Source organism: Pteronotus mesoamericanus, unplaced genomic scaffold (assembly GCF_021234165.1).
Source record: "Pteronotus mesoamericanus isolate MK-2021 breed Mesoamerican mustached bat unplaced genomic scaffold, CSHL_Meso_final contig_164, whole genome shotgun sequence".
Classification (NCBI taxonomy): Eukaryota; Metazoa; Chordata; class Mammalia; order Chiroptera; family Mormoopidae; genus Pteronotus; species Pteronotus mesoamericanus.
In genome coordinates this window covers 24,112,955-24,130,679 of record NW_026555065.1, presented here as the reverse complement: position 1 = coordinate 24,130,679, position 17,725 = coordinate 24,112,955, and the positions used below count along the sequence as shown (strand labels likewise).

The 17,725-nt window shown below is 51.5% G+C and overlaps 1 pseudogene; it reads right to left on the bottom strand.

Moving 5' to 3' along the window:
- Positions 1 to 7,805: 7,805 nt before the first annotated feature.
- Positions 7,806 to 8,614, bottom strand: LOC129063030 (proteasome subunit alpha type-2-like; annotated as a pseudogene).
- Between the last annotated feature and the right edge of the window lie 9,111 nt (positions 8,615 to 17,725).

The window sequence follows — 17,725 nt, the reverse complement described above, 5'->3', positions numbered from 1 at the left end:
CACACAGATGGACGGCCCACGTAGGCCTTCGCCCCTCCCAGGAGTAGAGAAAGGCCTACAGGACCCAGTCCATCCGGCTCCCTAGCCCGGGGGCCCCCGCCTCAAACAAGCCTCCCCTCACTCTCCTCACCAGCCCTAGTTAAAATCATTTGAAGAGATCAAGAAGCTCACCTCCCCTATGCTACCAAATACTACCTCATACCTAAAATAACACCATTAGTCATTCATTCCTTTAGGTTGAATGTTGTCTTTCCTGTATTTTAAAGTACAACCACCCCTGTACTTTAGAGGCTCAGCTGTTCGTGCCTTTCTTTGGTAATGGGGTGAAGGACCTTTGACACCACAGCTCACAGCCGGCCCCCAGCCTCCCCTCCTCAGGCTCCTCGCCTCTGGGCCCTTCCTTGGCCTTACTCTCTAGGGCTGGCCCTTTCCCCCACTCCAGCCCAGAGAACAGAAGCAGACTTTCCTGGGAAGGTCCCTCGCGAAACTTTCCCTGTACAGCTGAGGCTGGCCCCTCTGCCTGGGGGAGCAGCTTACCTGGCCGTCCCGCCCTGAGAGCCTCTGGGACCTGGGCATGGGGTACTGGGAAGAGGGGTGGTGTGTCTGTGCCAGGAGCGTCCGGGGTCTCGTTCAGTAGTTACAGGGCCCTCACCTGTGGACCCTGAGGGTGTCAGAGGCCCCTGCATTCCCTACCTCCATGATTGACCAGGCCTCAGTTTCCCTAATCTCATGGCATAACTTGTCCCTTTCTGTCTCCAGAGCAGAAAGCCCCACTGCCCTCTCCGTCTTCCCCAGACCAGCCAGAGACCCAACCTCTGCTCCCCTTGAACCGCCTCTTCCTGTCCACTCTCCCCTCCTCACCACATTTAGTCTCTTTCCTGGCCAGGCCTTCACACAGCGCCCCTGACCCTACACCCCATCTCTGCAGCCCCAGAGTTCCCATCCTGCTTGGAAATGCCACTGCTCTCTCCCCTCCTTTCCTGCCGGATGTTCCCACTGAGTCAGATGCATCTACTTCCCCAGCAATATGACTCACCCAGGCTTCTTGTCCTAGGCCTCTCTCTCACACATCCTCGCTCCCTCTCCCACCTTCTCTGTACACTGCCCCCCACAGGCTGCAGAGCCCCTGAAGTCCAGGGGCAGGGCTCTGGTGGGGTGGCAATTAAGCTTCCCATCACCTGCCCACACCGTGTTGTTGGAGCTGGGAGGCCTGCAGAGCATCAGCCTGCATCATCATCAGGGGGAGATGCAGCTGACATTTAATGTTCCCCATCATGTTTGGAACCCAGGCTCCCAGACCTGAGGAGGAAGGGTACAGACAGAAGGGGCTGCAGGGATGAGGCAAGGTCAGCTGTCCCCCTCAGTCCCGCTCCCAGCCAGGGGAACAGGAGGCACTGGTAGAAATCCAGCCACCCCATGCAGAGGGTGACCCACCTCTCCTGGAAGCGTCTGCAGGGAGAGCCTCCGCTGACCTCGTGGCAAAGGCCTATAAGCCCGTCAGGCTGGAGGCCTGTGTGCCCAGAACAAACCAACAATCAGTCAGACAGGGCCCCACAGTTTCTGGCCCTGTGCTTCCCAAGTGTTACAATATCACACCTTGGAGCAGCCTCCACGTTCTCCTATTTTCTCCAGAGTCTGTGATTTCCTTGTCTGCCCTCCCACCGGACAGAGGCTGTCTGAGGGCAGAAATGGTGTGCCAAGGGCCTTTAGATCCCCTTGCAAACTACAGACCCTCCCACCACTTGCAGAATGAATACATGAGCGAATAACCCATGCAAGCCTGGGCACAGTTGTGAGTATCTTACATATAGGCTGTGACTGCCTTTCTTTCACCCAGAACCCATGCAGCCCTGAGGCAGGCCGTCACAGGTAAAGGCCACTGTCTGGGGGAGGCAGGGAGATGACCAGCATGTTGTTCGCCCTGAGACCCTGTCTCTGTTACTCCATGCCACCACTAGGGGCAGCAGAGTTCCAAAAGCCCAGTTTTGAGGGTGGGAGGGGTCTTCCCCGCCTCTCCTGCGCCTGCCGCAGCAACTCTACCTCAAGTCTCCATAAGCCCCGCCTCTCAACTCCACCAGGCTGGAGAAGTTACGCAGTTCCAGATTTATGTTATTAATGGGGAGGCCTAGAAAGATAGCCTCTTCTGCCTAGGCTGCGCAGCCTGTTTGAAGCACAGATGCGGCTAGAAGCCAGTAGGGCACCTGCCTCCCTGCCTGGCACTCTTACTCCCCGCAGACCCACCAGCTGCCCAGATACTTCACAGGTCACATCTCCTCCCTTTGGAAGGTATTATGGGCCTGTGGTACAGACCCAGAGCAAACCCTGGCAGCAAGTCTGGGAATTCTTGTTGAGGAAGAAAAGAAGAGGGAGGCATCCAGGGAGCAAAGCCCCTGTGGACCACACACCGAACAGGGGAGCAGAGACCTGGCAGAGGCCCCACCCATGCAGCCTGCATTACTCAGACCTTGTTCTCTGTTTCCAGAATGGCCGCCCCTGAGGGTGACTGATCATTAAATATAAGCACTCCAGCCTTTGCCCTTGTCCTAAAATGAGACAGAGTGGAAGAGTGGATTCCAAATTAACTTCGCCCCTTACCGGCTGTGTGGATTTAAGTAAGTCCCTTCTGTCTCTGGTCCTTATCTGTAAAATGAGGTGTACTTAATCCACCGTGCCACTGGCAGATGACATGAAATAACCCGGTAACACCCCTATGTATCTAGATTCTAGAACAACATGTGACCCAGAGTAAAACTCAAAATAGTTTTCTTCTTGCCTCAGGTAACTGTGATAGCCACCTTCTGGATGTGACCCTCACAGTACCCTTTGAGGCACCCCAAGGCTGCCTCCCGCCAGCCTTCAGGGGACTGAACACACTGAGGACCACCAGGCCCTAAGGTATGGACACCTATTGTGAGCTGGCTGGGGAGATCCTGAGGCACGCCCTCAGCATTCTCTCTACACCTTCCTTCACGTTATTCCCTGCCCCACTGATCCTGCAAGGCCAGGCTCCTGCCCCGCCCCCTCCAAGGAGTCCTCCCTGCCTGCCCCTCCCCCATGCCCTGTCCCCTCTGAAATCCTCTCTGGCTGCCACCTCTCTCCAGCCAGCACTGGCGCTCCTGGAAGCAGTCCCTATGCTTCACCTGCCTCTCTATCCCACCAGGCTCAGGTCCAGGCTCACATCCCAATGCCTGGGAACCATTTGTTTTGCCTGGGGCTGAGCCCTTAGAGGTCACTGGTGCCACTTGCCAGGCCTGGGTGGGTGGATGAGCATTGAGAAAGAGGGTGAGCAAAGCTGGCGTGCATGAGAGCCCTGCTATTAGGCAGCAGCCCAGTGAATGGGAAGGGGCAAGAAGGCGGTTTAAAGTACAGTGTTCCTTTCCTACAAACCCACTCCCTCCACTCCCTGCCCTACCCCCACTTCCACCGTGGCCATACCTGGGTCAAGAAACTGCTGTGCGAACTTCTACTGACTAAAGTATGTGCAGGCCTTACAGGTCAGGCCAGGCCTGGCCCTGGGTGGAGGAGACTCAGAATGCAGGAGATCTGGCCAGAGGGACCGGCCCTAGGCAGGCTCGAGGCGCCAGAGACGAAGCCCCGCCCCACCTCCCCCCAGAGCACAGAGGCTAGAGTAGGCCAGGGCCAAAGCCCTCTGAGGCATCAGGAAGCAGCAGGGAAACTGGTCTGGGGACCTACCCTTCCATTCTGCTCTCCAGGGCACACCCTCTCGTGCTTTCCAGCTTCAGGCCCAGCAGTGGGCGGTAAACCCTTGTGTGGCACTGGACCCCTGGGGTCTCCCTTGTAGGGGACTTTCTTCTCCCTGGTAGCTGCGAAGGTGACTCAGACTGTTTTTCCCAGACCTGCCCACATCAGAGGCCCCTGTCAGTGCTGGCCCATGACAGTAGCAGCACCTCCTGTGTGCTTCACCTGGCTGAGGCTATGCGGGGACAAGGAGGTGAGCGCCCAAGCCCCACTTCAGAGGCACTTGCAAATGCCAGGCCAATGCAGGAGGAGAGTTTTCCAGGAGATGAGCTTTAGGGGATGAGCAAGACTCAGCAAGGGGATGGTAGGGAGAGGACATCCTGTCAGTGCAGCGGGGGAAGTGGCGGTGGCTCTCACCAGCAAGACTGTTAGGTTAGGAAGGTGCAGACCAGACCAGAAGGACACTGAACGGCAGATCAAGTGGGTAAAGTGGTCCGAGAGGGGCTCAGTGGAGGTTTTACCGCAGGGTCTGAGGAGGCTGCGCAGCGGCTTAGGAAGCTGAAATCAGAATGGGTCACCCAGGTAAGGCATGGGGGAAGCGAGATGGGGCCGGAGGGAAGCATACGCATAGGAAGCTGTGCCTGGAGCCTGCAGGGAGGGGTCTGGGCCAGGCAGAGCAGTGGGGGCCTAGGCAAGAGTGAGCAGGAGGCGAGGCCTCAGGGCGTTAGCAAGGCCGGGGGTGGGCACGGCGGAGAGGGGAAGGGCCAAGACAACATCAAGGATTCAGGCCTGCAGACCCTCATGGATGTGGGGAGCAGATTGGGCTTGCCTGTGTGTGCCCAGGTGCTCCTTCCTCTGGGCAGACAGAGAGGGTTGACATGAGACAGACAGGCTGTCTTTTCCCTTGACGCTCATCCCAGAGGTCTCTCAAGGGGGTGAAGTATAGGTGGGGTTACATCTTCTCACGAGAGGGAAGAGGTCTCGCACAGTTTTGAGGTACAGAGAGGATAGAAACCCAACAGGAGCCTGAGGGATTGGTGAGGTCTGACTGGCCCCACTGAGAAGAGGGCAGCGTCTCGGGAATGGCCCGGGGCGGCATGCCCCATCGCTGGGTGGCGTCCCTGGATTAGAGGATCCAAGACAGGTAAGGACAACTAGGATGAGAGAAGAGAAATGCTGAAATGCCTAGGATACCATATTCACCAGAGAGAAGAGGAAGCCACCTGAAGGTGGGGAGGGCAGTAATGTGACCGACTGTCCCAGTTTGTCTGGAACTGACCCTGTTTTAACACTGAAAGTTCTCCATCCAGAAACCCCTCAAAACCTGGACAATTGGTTGATTTCGGGGGAAGCAAGGTGTTTGTTGCCAGAGCCTAGGACAGGGAGGGAACTTCTCAGGAGCCTGTCAGTGAGATACTCTGAGTGATGCCAGGGGCCAGAGGTGGGGCCGCGTCCAGCAGGAAGAACCCTGTGTGAGCAAGAGAAGGAATGGAGAGGCCAGGGACTCAAGTAAGGCCTCAGTGCTAACCCTGACACAACACCTTGCTCTTACATCTGACATTGCCAAACCCTCGCACATGTGATGCCATTTGATCTCATCAAGCTCTGAAATCTGTTAATTAGCCAGGACAGGTGTTATTAGCTTCTCTTTGGTGATCAGGGTCGGTGACCTGCCCAGGAGTCTGGGTGGAGGGGTGGAGGCCTTCCCACAGCGACTGCCCCAATCACTCAGGCCGACGCCCCAGCGCTGCAGCACGCTCTCCAGCGCATGCCCAGGGCTGGCCACGTTGGCTCTCCTGCAGTGAGAAACCTGTCCAACCAAACCATGTAAAGGAGCCTGGCCATCCTGCCTCCCTCTCCACCCAACAAGGCAGCCCAGGAGCAAGGGGCCTTGCTGGATCTGCTGAGAGAGATTGGAGGTCACAGAAAGGGACATCCTGCATTCTGGCCTTCACTGTCAGTGGGCACTCTCCCGAGACCCCTACCCATAGCCTCTACCACTACAGGAGACGCCCTTGAGCCTCTCCTCTCCCTGAGCTGAGCCTCTCACCCCAGCAACGTCTCCTTTGCTCCTTAGGGCTCCTTCTCTTCTAGGTGGTGTCTTTCTGGCAGGTAAGTGCCACCTCTCTCAGCCAGACCATAAGTTCAAGCACTTGGTGAGTGCTTACTACCTGTAAGGCACAGTGCGGAAGGAAAGAAGGGACACACTTGCGGCTGACGCTCTGCTTGCCCACAACACCTTAGGGCTTGGTAGGGAAGATCCAGAACATCGTAGTCAGCTGTAAATTCACTCCAACATGCTCACCCTGCTGTGGGCATCCTCACCTCCCTCGGGCCTCCCGCCCCGCCCAGGCTGCTGAGCCTGTCCTAGCTTCTCTATCCACCTCATCAAGACAGTGCTACAGCCTCTGTACTTCCCACAGGGTTAGCACTGAGGGAAGTACTCCGTACTTTCTGTGGTGACCAGGGCCCCGGGCTCAGACCCTGTTTCCAGAGATGATGAGAACCCCTGAACCTCAAGACCAGAGCAGTCCTCAGCCCTGCAGCCCCTCAGTCCCCTTTGAGGGTCCGAGAGGACACAGGCCTCCCCTTCTAGTTTCCTGCCATAGCTGAGCCCTGGGGTGGGGTGGGGAGGTCATGCTGTCAGGGTCCCTGAAGGGGAAGAGGAGGATTCCTGGAAGAGGCGGGTGTGGAGGGCCTGCGTGGGTGCAGGCAGGCCCTGCGGTTCAGGTGGCGTGGGCTGAGCGGTGGGAGCACTTCGGGCACCCCCGCCTCTGTATGCTGCCCTGTGGACCTCTGCCCTCCATGCCCTGGCTCCCCCAAGCAAACGTGTAGGTGACACAGTAATAACTCCCCACCTGGTCATTGACCAAAGCTCTTTGCCCGCAATGTTACCAAAGAGCATGAAATTTTTCAGAAGAGCGTTTCTGAAAGGAGAGACAACGGTAAGGCTAGACTCAGAGGGTGGTGACTGGGACTAGCTGTACGCTGGCTGGGTGACCTCAGGCAGGTTTCTCAATTTCTCTGAGTCCTGGATTTTTAAAATCTACAAAAGAGGGGAAGAGAACACCCATCTCCAAGAGCTGTTGTGAGATAACTGATGTTATAAAAGAACCTGACACACTGAAATACTTTTCTGCGGACCATGGAAATAATGGAAAATTACTTTTTCCTTCTCTCCTTTTTTCAAGTTACTTTCTGATGTGGATATTATTTGTTTTTTACAGCTCTAATTGAGACCAAATTGGCATTCCATAAACGGCACAACTTGTGTGGTTTGATAAGTTTTGCCATACGTATAATCTATGAGACCATCACCAGAATCAAGACCATGAAAATACCCATCAAACCCAAACGTGTCCTGGTGTCCCTTTCTAACATCTCCTTCCATCCGCTCCCCATTCCCACCCATGTCCCCAGGCAACCATTGGTCTGCTGTCATTATAAGTACAATAGTTCACATTTCCTAGGATTTTCCAAAATTCTAGCATTTTCTAGACAGAATTATACTGTATGTGTTCTTTATGTGTTGCTTCTGTGACTCAGCAGTTATTTTGAGATTCAATCATGTTTTAGCATATAGCAAAGTTCTTTTTATTGGTGAGTAGAATTCTATCAAGTGCATACACAACTTGTTTATTCATTCACCTATTGACAGACATTTGAAAAGTTCCCAGTTTTTAGCTTTCTCAAACGAAGCTACTCTGCACATTTGATTATACACCTTTGTGAGGATCTGTTTTCATTTCTCTCAGATATGTTACTTTTTTCTTTTTTTATTAAATTATTTTTCAATTATAATTGACACACAATATTATATTAGTTTCAGGTATATAGCGTAGTGATTAGACATTTGTACCTTATAAATTGAACACCGCAGTAAGTCTAGGACCCATCTGGCAACAGGTATGTTACTTTTTATTTTATTTCACTTCATTTTATTGGGTTTAACAGTTTATTATGATTTATAAATGTCATTTTTAAAACATTAATCCATTAAATCACATAGAAATAAGTGTGCAAGAAGTCTGCAAAACAAAACATACTTTAAACATGTGTAAGTATAGAGATTATCCAAAATTCTGCATTTTTCAGTCACTTCACTGTTAGGCAACGGCAGCCGAGTAATCCTTGACTTCCGCCGGAGCGAGCCTCCTAAATCCAGTTCCATTGCAGATTCCAGCTTCAATGTTATCCTCTGTCACTTGCCCTTCAGAGCTCTCCGTTAGAGTTAATATGGCTGTGTGAATGGCATCTTCATGTTCTAGATATTTCTTGTATCTTTTCTCAAGGAAAGTTTTCCCAGTCACATGGTTCTTTTCCATTGCTATGGCTTTCTGAGCAAAGTAAGCTCCGATGGATCTGACAGAAATAAATGTGGTCATCCCTCATTCCAACCATAAATGAGTAAAGTAACTGCAATAACGATAATATACCTGACTAGGTATATTTCTTGCGTCCCAGAAGCTACCCTCTGTACCAGCTGAGCTGTGGGCATGGGTTCTTAGTAAACAAGATAGTGTCGCTGAGCTAGTTTCGAGCTCTGTGCACAAACACTCTGTCATCTGGGCCTATGCCTACGTGCTTGGTAATTGGCTCCACTTTGTGTACACTTTGCTCATCATACAGAATGGATTTCTGTTTCTTCTCACTTCTAATACCGCATGATTTGCAGCTTTAATTCCCACTGAAGGGGTTCCTCCAGTTACAGCAGCCAAAACACATTCTATCTGGACAAGTTTACCAGATGGGCTGAACATAGTCAACGAAAAGCTCTGCCATCTTTACCCAGAGACTAAGTATATTACTTTTTAAAAATGAATGCAATGCCATTCATGTGCAGATAGTTCGTTCAGGCTCTTTACAGGAAAATCTGGAACAGCGACTGTTTTAACTTCTCTGCTTTCTTTTTCATGATTTCAGCTTCGCATGGTTCTTGCTCTCCTTGATGGAAACAGAGGCCAGCCAAGCCCTTTGCCTACCTGCGAATGGGAGTCTTAGCTGGCCTCAGTTTCGCCCTCCGTTGTGAGCTCAAGGGCGGGCAGCATGAGCTCAGGTCACCCAGGGGCTGCAATCATGGAAGACATTCTCCTCCTTTATCCAGAAAAAAATTAATTTTTAAAAATATGTAAAAGAGACAAAAAAATGAAACATAAGCCACAGAAATGGAAGCATCAATATTATAATACTTCCATTATTACCCGATAACTACACTCCGACTTCACCAGGTAACTGGGCGCCTGCCGAGTGGCAGGAGAACTGCTAAGGGCCAGCCTCTGTAAATACAAAGGCGAGCAGACAGTCCAGCCGGGGCAAGAGGCATTAGAAGAAAGGATTCAAGGGGATAGCAGAGCCTGTACCAGGCGTAGCTGGTCTGTCTGCAGGGGACAAGGGGCAGACAGTGTGGCCAGCGCACACAGAGCAAAGGGTTGTGTCCCACAGCAGAGGTCAAAGGGCTTCGTGGAGGCCAGAGCACAGGGGCTTGCAAGGTGCAGAGCAAGCTGGCAGCCTAAACTTCAAAACCCCAGGTTCCCTTCCCTCTTGTCTAGATTCCATCGTGGAAGTGCCCTTTTCTGACTTGTTTGATTTCCACTCACAATAGGGCTCCCTGGGTGTGGGCAGCATATTGGAGAACCCAGGACCGGGGCTTGGTGCCCGGGGCAAAGATCCTACCAGTTTCTTCCACCAGGGTCACTACATCCTCTTCCACCCAAGGAAGCAGGTGAGAATCCTATCTCTTTTGTAGGAGTCAGCGGGTTAACTAAAGCGCGTGAGGCTCAGGGCCTGGCATTCAGGAGCAGCTCCACAAACATTTACAGCCAACTGGGTGCTGAACAGCCTTGCCAGGGTTTGGGACCCCTGCCTCGGTTCTATGCATCTTCTTACCAGACCCATCAGAGAATGGGTTGTTTCCAACTCTCTCTGCCTGCCCCTCCCCCCACACGCAAACTGTTTCCAGCTGCTCTTTGCCCAGATAAGATTAGCCCATCCCCCTCTTGTTCCCTCACACCCTCTGCCCATGATCCTTCCTGTGTACCTGACCCATACCACCTCCTCCCCACCCTATACCAGTGATTTTCAAACCTTTTAATCTCATGGCACACATAAACTAATTACAAAAATTTTGTAGCACACTAAAAAATATTTTTTGCCAATCTGACAAAAAAATAAGTGTAATCTTGATTCATCCACACCAGATGGCTATTGCTGTACTGGTTGTTGTCATGGTTTTATTTGACAATCTAAGAGAAAGGAGGTCAGTGCCCCCGACTAAATAGTCAAGTAACGCATGTTTTTAAGAATTCTCGTGGCACAGCGGTGTGCTGCAGCGCGCCATTTGAAAATCACTGCCCTGTACCAACGCACCTGAGGACGGAGAGCCTCAGACTTCCTCCCGCCCCTGTCCTGCACTCTCAGGTAAGGGCCCCGCTCTGCTGGCTGTGGGCAGGGGACAGAAGGGGCTCTCTGAGAGAGTGCGTGGTGTGCCTGTATGGCCACGGTCTCTCTGGGTAAAAGTGTGTGTGCACTGAATTGGTATCGGTGCCCCTGTGTCTCTTTGTGTGGGTGTCGTGCATCTGTGTGTGTTAGTCTGTGTCTCTCATGAATACAATGTGGGTCTGTGTGCCATATATCAGTGTATCTGCATCCATGTCTGTTCACCAGCCCTGGTCCCATTCCAAGCCAAGCCCCTGAACATCCGCTTTCTACTTGAGTTATAATTGAATTTACAGCCTCTGCCATGTCAGGCAGAGGGGTTTTGCTGAGGATTGAAGGGATTGGATGACTATTTTCCTTTCAGAGCCACCAACTCCTGGTCCCTCAAATACCCTGGGCTGAACTGGGGAGAGAGAGTCCAAGGCTCCCTTTTCTTGATGTTTAATTGATACAAAACACATTAGTTTAAGGTGTGCAACAGGCTGTGCCTTCTGATCCTCTTCACCCATTTCATCTACACCCTACTGCCCTGTCCCTCACCACTACCTCCGATAAGCACCAATCCATTCTCTGTGTCTATGAGCTGAGGGTGGTTTTGTTTGTTTTTGTATTCTGGGTTTTTTTAGATTCTATGTATAAGTGAGATTTGTCTTTCTCTCTCTGACTTATTTCTCTTAGCATTATGTCCTCAAAGTCCATCTATGTTGTTGCAAATGGCAAGATTTCCTTCTCTTTTATGGCTGAATAATATTCTTCTGTGTGTGTGTGTGTGTGTGTGTGTGTGTGTATGTGTAATCACATTTTCTTTATCCATTTCATCTATCAGTGGACACTTAGTTTGTTTCCATGTCTTGGCTATTTTGAATAATGCCACAGTGAACATGGGGGTGCATATCTTTTCTAGTTAGTGTTTTCATTTTCTTTGGCCAAATAACCGGGAGTGAAATTGCTGGGTCACAAGGTAGTTCTATTTTTAATTTTTTGAGGAACCTGTTTCCATCTGTTTTCCACAGCGGCTGCACCAATTCACATTCCCACCGACAGTGCACAGGCTTCCCTTTTCTCCACATCCTTACACTTGTTATCTCTTTTCTTTTGATGCTATCCATTCTAACACGCATGAGGTGGTATCTCACAGTTTTTATTTGCATTTCCTTGACAATTAGTGGTGTAGAGCATCTTTTCATGTACCTGTTGGCCATCTGTATGTTTTCGTTGGAGAAATGTCTGCTCATGTCCTCTGCTCAATTTTCAATTGACTTGTTCGTGTTTTCCCAAAGCCTATCTTTTCTCTTCCAAGGCATATTCTGACTTGCCCTAGGTTTTCTTTAATGCTCCCTTTCCCAAGCCCAGCCCCATGGATCTCTTCCAGACTCATAACTCATGAAAGCCAAGGATCAGGTGCAGGAAGGACCGTGGACATAGCTTGGAGGCTCACTTCAGATGAACATTTGTGGTACAAGTAGAAGCCAACAAAAATAGGTGGCTCAAGAGATGCAAGGGGCCTGTCTTGCAAGGGGCTGGACTCTTGTACTGTGTGTGTGTGTGCATGTGTGTGAACATTTGTGTTTCTATGTTCAGCAGCTATATGAGTACCAGAGACCTCAGATGTCAAGTATTTGGTCTTTATATTACATAACGTATTCTGATTTGTGGGTCAGGGAAAAAAATGAATGTACTGTGTGTGCACTTGTTCCATTTTGGGTTGTCCATTGTGACCTACACACCAGGACCAAACAAGATAAGGCCAACCTTGGCACTAGGGTACCTCAACAGCACCATCCAATGAGAATACACTTATTGGTAAATGACAACCTGGCTCAGACCCTAGGCCTCCTGCCAACTTCTAATCCTGGTGGGGAGAGACAGGAACAAGTAGCCAGAACCTGGGAAGGCTTTCTAGTCACCTGCAAAGATCTTCAGGTCCCTGGATCTTCCATAGACCCCTACCCACTAACCCTCTCCTGCTCTTCCCTGCTCTGGGCAAACTGATCTCACCAAGCCACCCTCTCCCACCTTTATGCCAGGTGTCTACACAGGGATAAGAATCTATAGGGACTGAGTACCATGACCCACAACATGAATGATTAACATGACTGACAGTGACCCAAGTGAAATTGAAGTAATACAGGATTGTGAGTCTGAGGTCAAGTGTGAGTGTATGGGGTTCAGGGATTAGTACACAATGTTTTCATGTCTCTACCCACCATGTGGGTGAACCCACTGTATCCATTCACCACCCATGCCTGGCACCTACTCAATGGCCAGCTCAATACTGGGTACAAACTAAGCCAAAGGGAGCAGTTTTATCCCTTTTAGTCCTTGAATGGACTGTGTGTTCACATCCCTGGGCGGGAATCAGGAAAGACTGAGATTTAGATCACAGTAAACTAAAATTTATCGGTTGAACCACTAGTCACTCTCTTTTGTCACTCTCTGTACTTGCCCAATAAAAATGGAGCCAGGTAACTGCTTGGCTGGGAGGCTGTGGGGTGGAAGAAGGAAGAGAGAAGGAAGGAAATGGTAAAGGCAGGGAGGGGCAATCAGCGCCTATATCTACTGCATGCCAAGAGCGTGTGTTTGTATGAAGGGGGTGATAAGGTTCCAAACGAAAACAATCTCTTATACTTTGTAGAACACTGCACAGTTTAAGAAACATTCTCAGGAGTAAAGCAGACAGGTGCTTCTCCCATTGGACATGTGAGGCCCAGAGAAATTATGGGTTATACTCAGGGTGAGGCTATGGAGGTGCAGCTAGGTGGGGGGCCCAGAACTCGGCTCTCAGTAGCTGTGCGGTTGGCTTCCCTCAAAAGGGACAAAAGCCCATTCTGGCCCTCAAGGAATATGTCTCATCGAGTAGGCAATTCCCACCAAGAGAGCACTTTGGAACACCCAGGACCACTCGCATTGGTTACTGAAGAATGACCCCCTTGGACCTGCAACTGGGCAGGCAAGGCAGGTGGGGTGGCCCAATCCAAACAGACTCCCTGCAGGAAGGCAGCACAGAGTTGAACAAGAGAGATTTTCAAGTGGCAGGAGATATGAGCAAAGGTTAAGAGAGAGGAACAGAAGGTCATAAGCAGGAGCCAAAAAACAGCTGAGGGTCTGGGCAGAAATGGGGCTGAGAAAAGTGGGATTTGTGGGAAGCGGCGGATGGGAAAGCTGGATGGGGCCTTTCTGGAGGTGGAAGCAGAAGAATCGGGGTTTGCCAATCAGAGTATCTCCCTTAGTGTCATAGGATTTGGCTGAGGTTTGGAGGGCAGGCAGCTGACAGGGTGGGGACCACAACCCACACTTCCTAACCGACTCCACCCCACCCAGGAGGACTCAGCCAGCTCCTGAACAACCAGGAATGCACAGCTGAACTCTCCATTGACTTTCAATATACATATATCTGTTGTTGAGTGAACGAAGGAAGGAATGATGGTCAGGCTCGTGAGGAGCCTTGGAAGTGGGGGCGGGCACAAAATCAGTACCAGGGAGAGGACAGACCTCTCACTGCAGAACCAAAGGACAAAAGCTACTGCCTTCTTTTTCCCTTCCTCTTCCACAGACCAGGAGATAGGAAAGTTTCCCAGTCCTCTTCCCTTTTTCCTCCCTGCTGCCGTGTTCTCCAGACCTCTAGCCATCATCCTAGACCTTCCCAAATGAAGAGCAGGAAGCGGGCTCAGCCACCAGCCCCGCAGCGCTCATCCACCCCCTGCTGGCTACAGCCTTCTCTTCAGCTGCTCTCCTGTTTTCCCATCTGTCTCTCTCCTTTCCTCACATCCTCTCCCTGCCCCAGCAGCCCATCCTCTCTCCCGCTGCTTCCCCGCCTGTTCCACGCTTCCGTGCCTTCCCGGCTACCCCCACAGGAAGCCTGCTTTCCTGGATGGCTGACTTGCTCCCAGACCCCAACCACACGACAGGGCCCCCCGTGACCTGCCTAGGCCAGAGAAGGGAGGCTGCCAGCTCCCCTCCCTGCTCCCCCAATCCCTCCGTGGGCCACCACTGGCAGACCCAGCTCCCAGGCCTGAAACTGGTCCCAGCATAAAAAAAAGAAAAGAGTCATAGAAGGAGAGGCAGGCAGGGGAAGGGGCTCTTTCCAGGCAACTGAGCCTGGATGGTGCAGGGGCTGCTCTAACATGGTGACAGGAAAGCCCCTAGTCCTGGAGCCTGCCCCCTACCCATGACCACCCCCAGCCCCCGAGACTTTACCAGGCCCGAGGAGGCAGAAGCAGGCTAAGAAGTTATCCCGTCCCTAGAGCAGGGGCATAGCCCTACCCCTGCTCCCTCAGGACCTCAGGAAAGGTGGTATCTCTGACCTCTTCCCTGCCAGGTGTCTACACAGGGACAAGAATCTATAGGGACTGCGTACCATGACCTGGCATGTGGTAGACCCACAACATGAATAATTAACATGAGTGGCAGTGACCCAAGTGAAACTGACGTAACACATGATTGTGAGTCTGAGGGTCAAGTGTAAGAGTATGGGGTTCCCTGGGCCTGTGGCAAAAGGCAAAGAAACTCCTCTGGCCTTGGGGCCTCAAAAGTGTTTTCAGCCAAGACAGAAGGTTACACCATCCTTTTTCCAGGTCTCTTCTGGCTGAGGCAGCGAAGCCTTGATTTTATTTTCTATTCTTCCTGGCTTCTTGAGTCTGGCACCTATTGAGAGACAGGCACTGGCTCACACACACTCCCATTATCTTGTACATACAGCCATGCACAGGCACCCATATGCATGTATCTGTGTACACAGCAAACATGTATATGCACCCACCCATGCACATGTACACAGATATAGCTATTTGTATGTAAATTAGCATACACACTTGTACCTACACATATGCATGCACTACCGACACAGTGAACATGCACACCCTTGCCTTGCCACCTCTTGCCTTTGATCTCTTCCCAGCCTCCAGCTGCCTTCTTCCTCCTCCCCTGCTCCGCACATCCGCTAACACTGCCTCCTGTCTCTTCCTTGCCTTGGGCCCACAGCGAGCTCTTCTGTGGCCGCCTCACTTCTAAGTACAGTCAGCTTGCAGTTCCCAGCATGGCAAAGCTCTAGTCACTCTACAAGGATTCCTGGGTGATGGAAGGGAGAAGATGAGATAATTCTGCTTCTTTGTTACAGATAAAATGAACTGAGGTCCAGGGAGTGGAAATCATTTCGCTGCTCAAGGAATGGAGACCAATGAATCTAGCTTCCTCCTGTTTTGTCTGCTCTGTGCTCTGGCTTCATCAAAGCAAAAGGCCCAAAGCTAAGAGCTGCCACTGCTGTCCCTACCTCCCAACTCTCCACCATGATCCCTTGCTAGTGCCCAGGAATCTTGAGTCCTCTACAGAGGGAAGGGAGAAGAGGAGGGGAAGTTGACTTGGGGTGACATTGGCACTGACTCAACATCGTTTATTTGGCTTCCCCCAGGAGCACTATCACGGTGGTGGGCACGGCCATGCCCCTGGCCCTGGACACTGCCCTGGAGGAAGCCATCCTCTAGGGCCCTGTGAGCGCCCCCCACGGCCACGGCCAGGGCACTGTCATGGGGGAAGCCCCCCCAGGGCACTGTGCCCACCTCCGATGCACATGACTGAGTAAGCAGAAAAAAACAGGACCCAAGAATTGGGAGCCTAAGTGGGTTGCCCTGCTGACCTGACATGGAGCCTGAACCAGAATCTTCTTTTCCTAATAAGCAGTCTCCTAAAGGCCATGTTTTATACTTAAAAAAAGTCTGTCTTCCTTTACATCCAACCTGGCACTCAGGAACCCAGTGGTCTCTCTGTTCGCTAGTTATGAGAATGGGGTACCCAGCCAGGCATTCTCAGAAGCTTGACTCAGTTGTTCCCATAGCATATGGTTATATAAGGCCACCTCCTTTCTTTTTCACTTTGCTTCTTCCCGTCAAAGGGCCTAAAATGTGGCCTCATCACCTCTAACCCATCATATATACCCAGACCTAGTGGGCCTTCCAAAGTTCCATCTTGCATGCCTCACTCTATAGACCAGAAGCCTTTTATGCAGGGGTGTCCAACACTTTGGCATCTCTGGGCCACACTAGAAGAAGAACAGTTGCCTTGAGCCACACATTAAATACATTGTGACATGTAATCACAAAAAAAATCTCAATGTTTTAAGTAAATTTACAATTTTGTGTTGGGCCACATTCATAGCCATCCTGAACTGCATGTGGCTCATTGGTTGCAGGTTGGACACCCCTACATAAACTACTGTCCAGATGTATTTCTCACCATTCCCTAAACATACATTGAACTTTCCAGCTTTTTTAACTTTACACAATTCCCCACCCACCCACTCCACACCCAGGTCAGTAATGCCTTGCTTCCAAGCCAGCCGAAGCTCTACCATCAATATGAAGCCTTCCCCAAAGCCCATTAGGAAAAGAGAGGTCCTCTGAACACTGCCTCATTCTCTACAGCTTATGTCAACTATTACATGGGTATGACCACACCCTACCCAGTCAGCACCAGCTCACGGGCTAGCCTTTTATTTCTCCGACAGAACTGAGATACTCAGGGCAGGCCCACCACTTCTACACTCTAGATTCTCCCACCTCATTCTCTACTGATCTGTGTCTTTCACAGGGTGGTGTTTGCACACAGTTTAGAGATATCTATACTCCAAACGCTTTTGGGTTCTGACTCTCTCCCCAGCCCCATTCTTCAGCCAAGGTACCTCCCTGCACAGCCATCCAGTCTGCTTGTTGTGAAACCCTTTCTGCTCATGCAAATCCCAGACCCTCTGCACTTGCCAACTCCCAGGCTTCTTCCACTGTCCCTATCTATTCTAGAGCTACCACAGCCCTCTAGCCAGGCCTGTCCACAGCCCATCACTCCTCCCCTCCCTCACAATCATTCCCTTACGGGGGAGACAGCAAGTGCCCTGGAGTAAGTGGCTGCTAGGTACTTCCCAGGCTGAAGTGGGATGATTATAAGAAAAGGAACCAGGGATTCTCTGACTATCTCTCTTCCCCCTCCCCTCCCCACCATAGCCACACTTGAATAACGGAATTGAGGTTCCATGGAGTCTGATGGGAACAGACTCAGGTCCAGGTCCAGATCCAGATGAACGTGAAGGAAGACCCAGCTTGAGCAGTTGCCTGAACGGAGCCGAGAAGCATGCGGGACTAAAGTCATCCGACCTCTCGACCCCTCATTGTCCTGGGTTGTGAAATGCAGGCGTGGAGCTACTCCTTCTTTCCCACTGAAAAAGTCTGCATTTCAGGTTGTGAGGCTCCCTGATGCAATCTTGGGGGTCGCGCTTCCTGGTTCCTTACGGAAAGACCGTACCAGTCAGGAAAAGCCAATGTACTGACTGCAGCCAGAAGGCCAGACTCCCAAAAGAAGCTCTGAGACTTGGCGTGATTAGAGGAGCCCACACCACCAGCCCACCAGCCCACCAGCCCACCAGCCCACCAGCCCAGGGGTCTTAAAGACAGCAAGTCTACAGCTCCAGGCAGCCGAGCGGCGGGAAGCCTCTGTGCCCGCCTCCGGCGCCACGCCCATTGGCTGGGATTCTCTTCGGCTCCGCCCAGCGAACACGCCCGGTGCTTACGCATGCGCAGAAGCCCCCCACCGCCACCAATTCAGCACC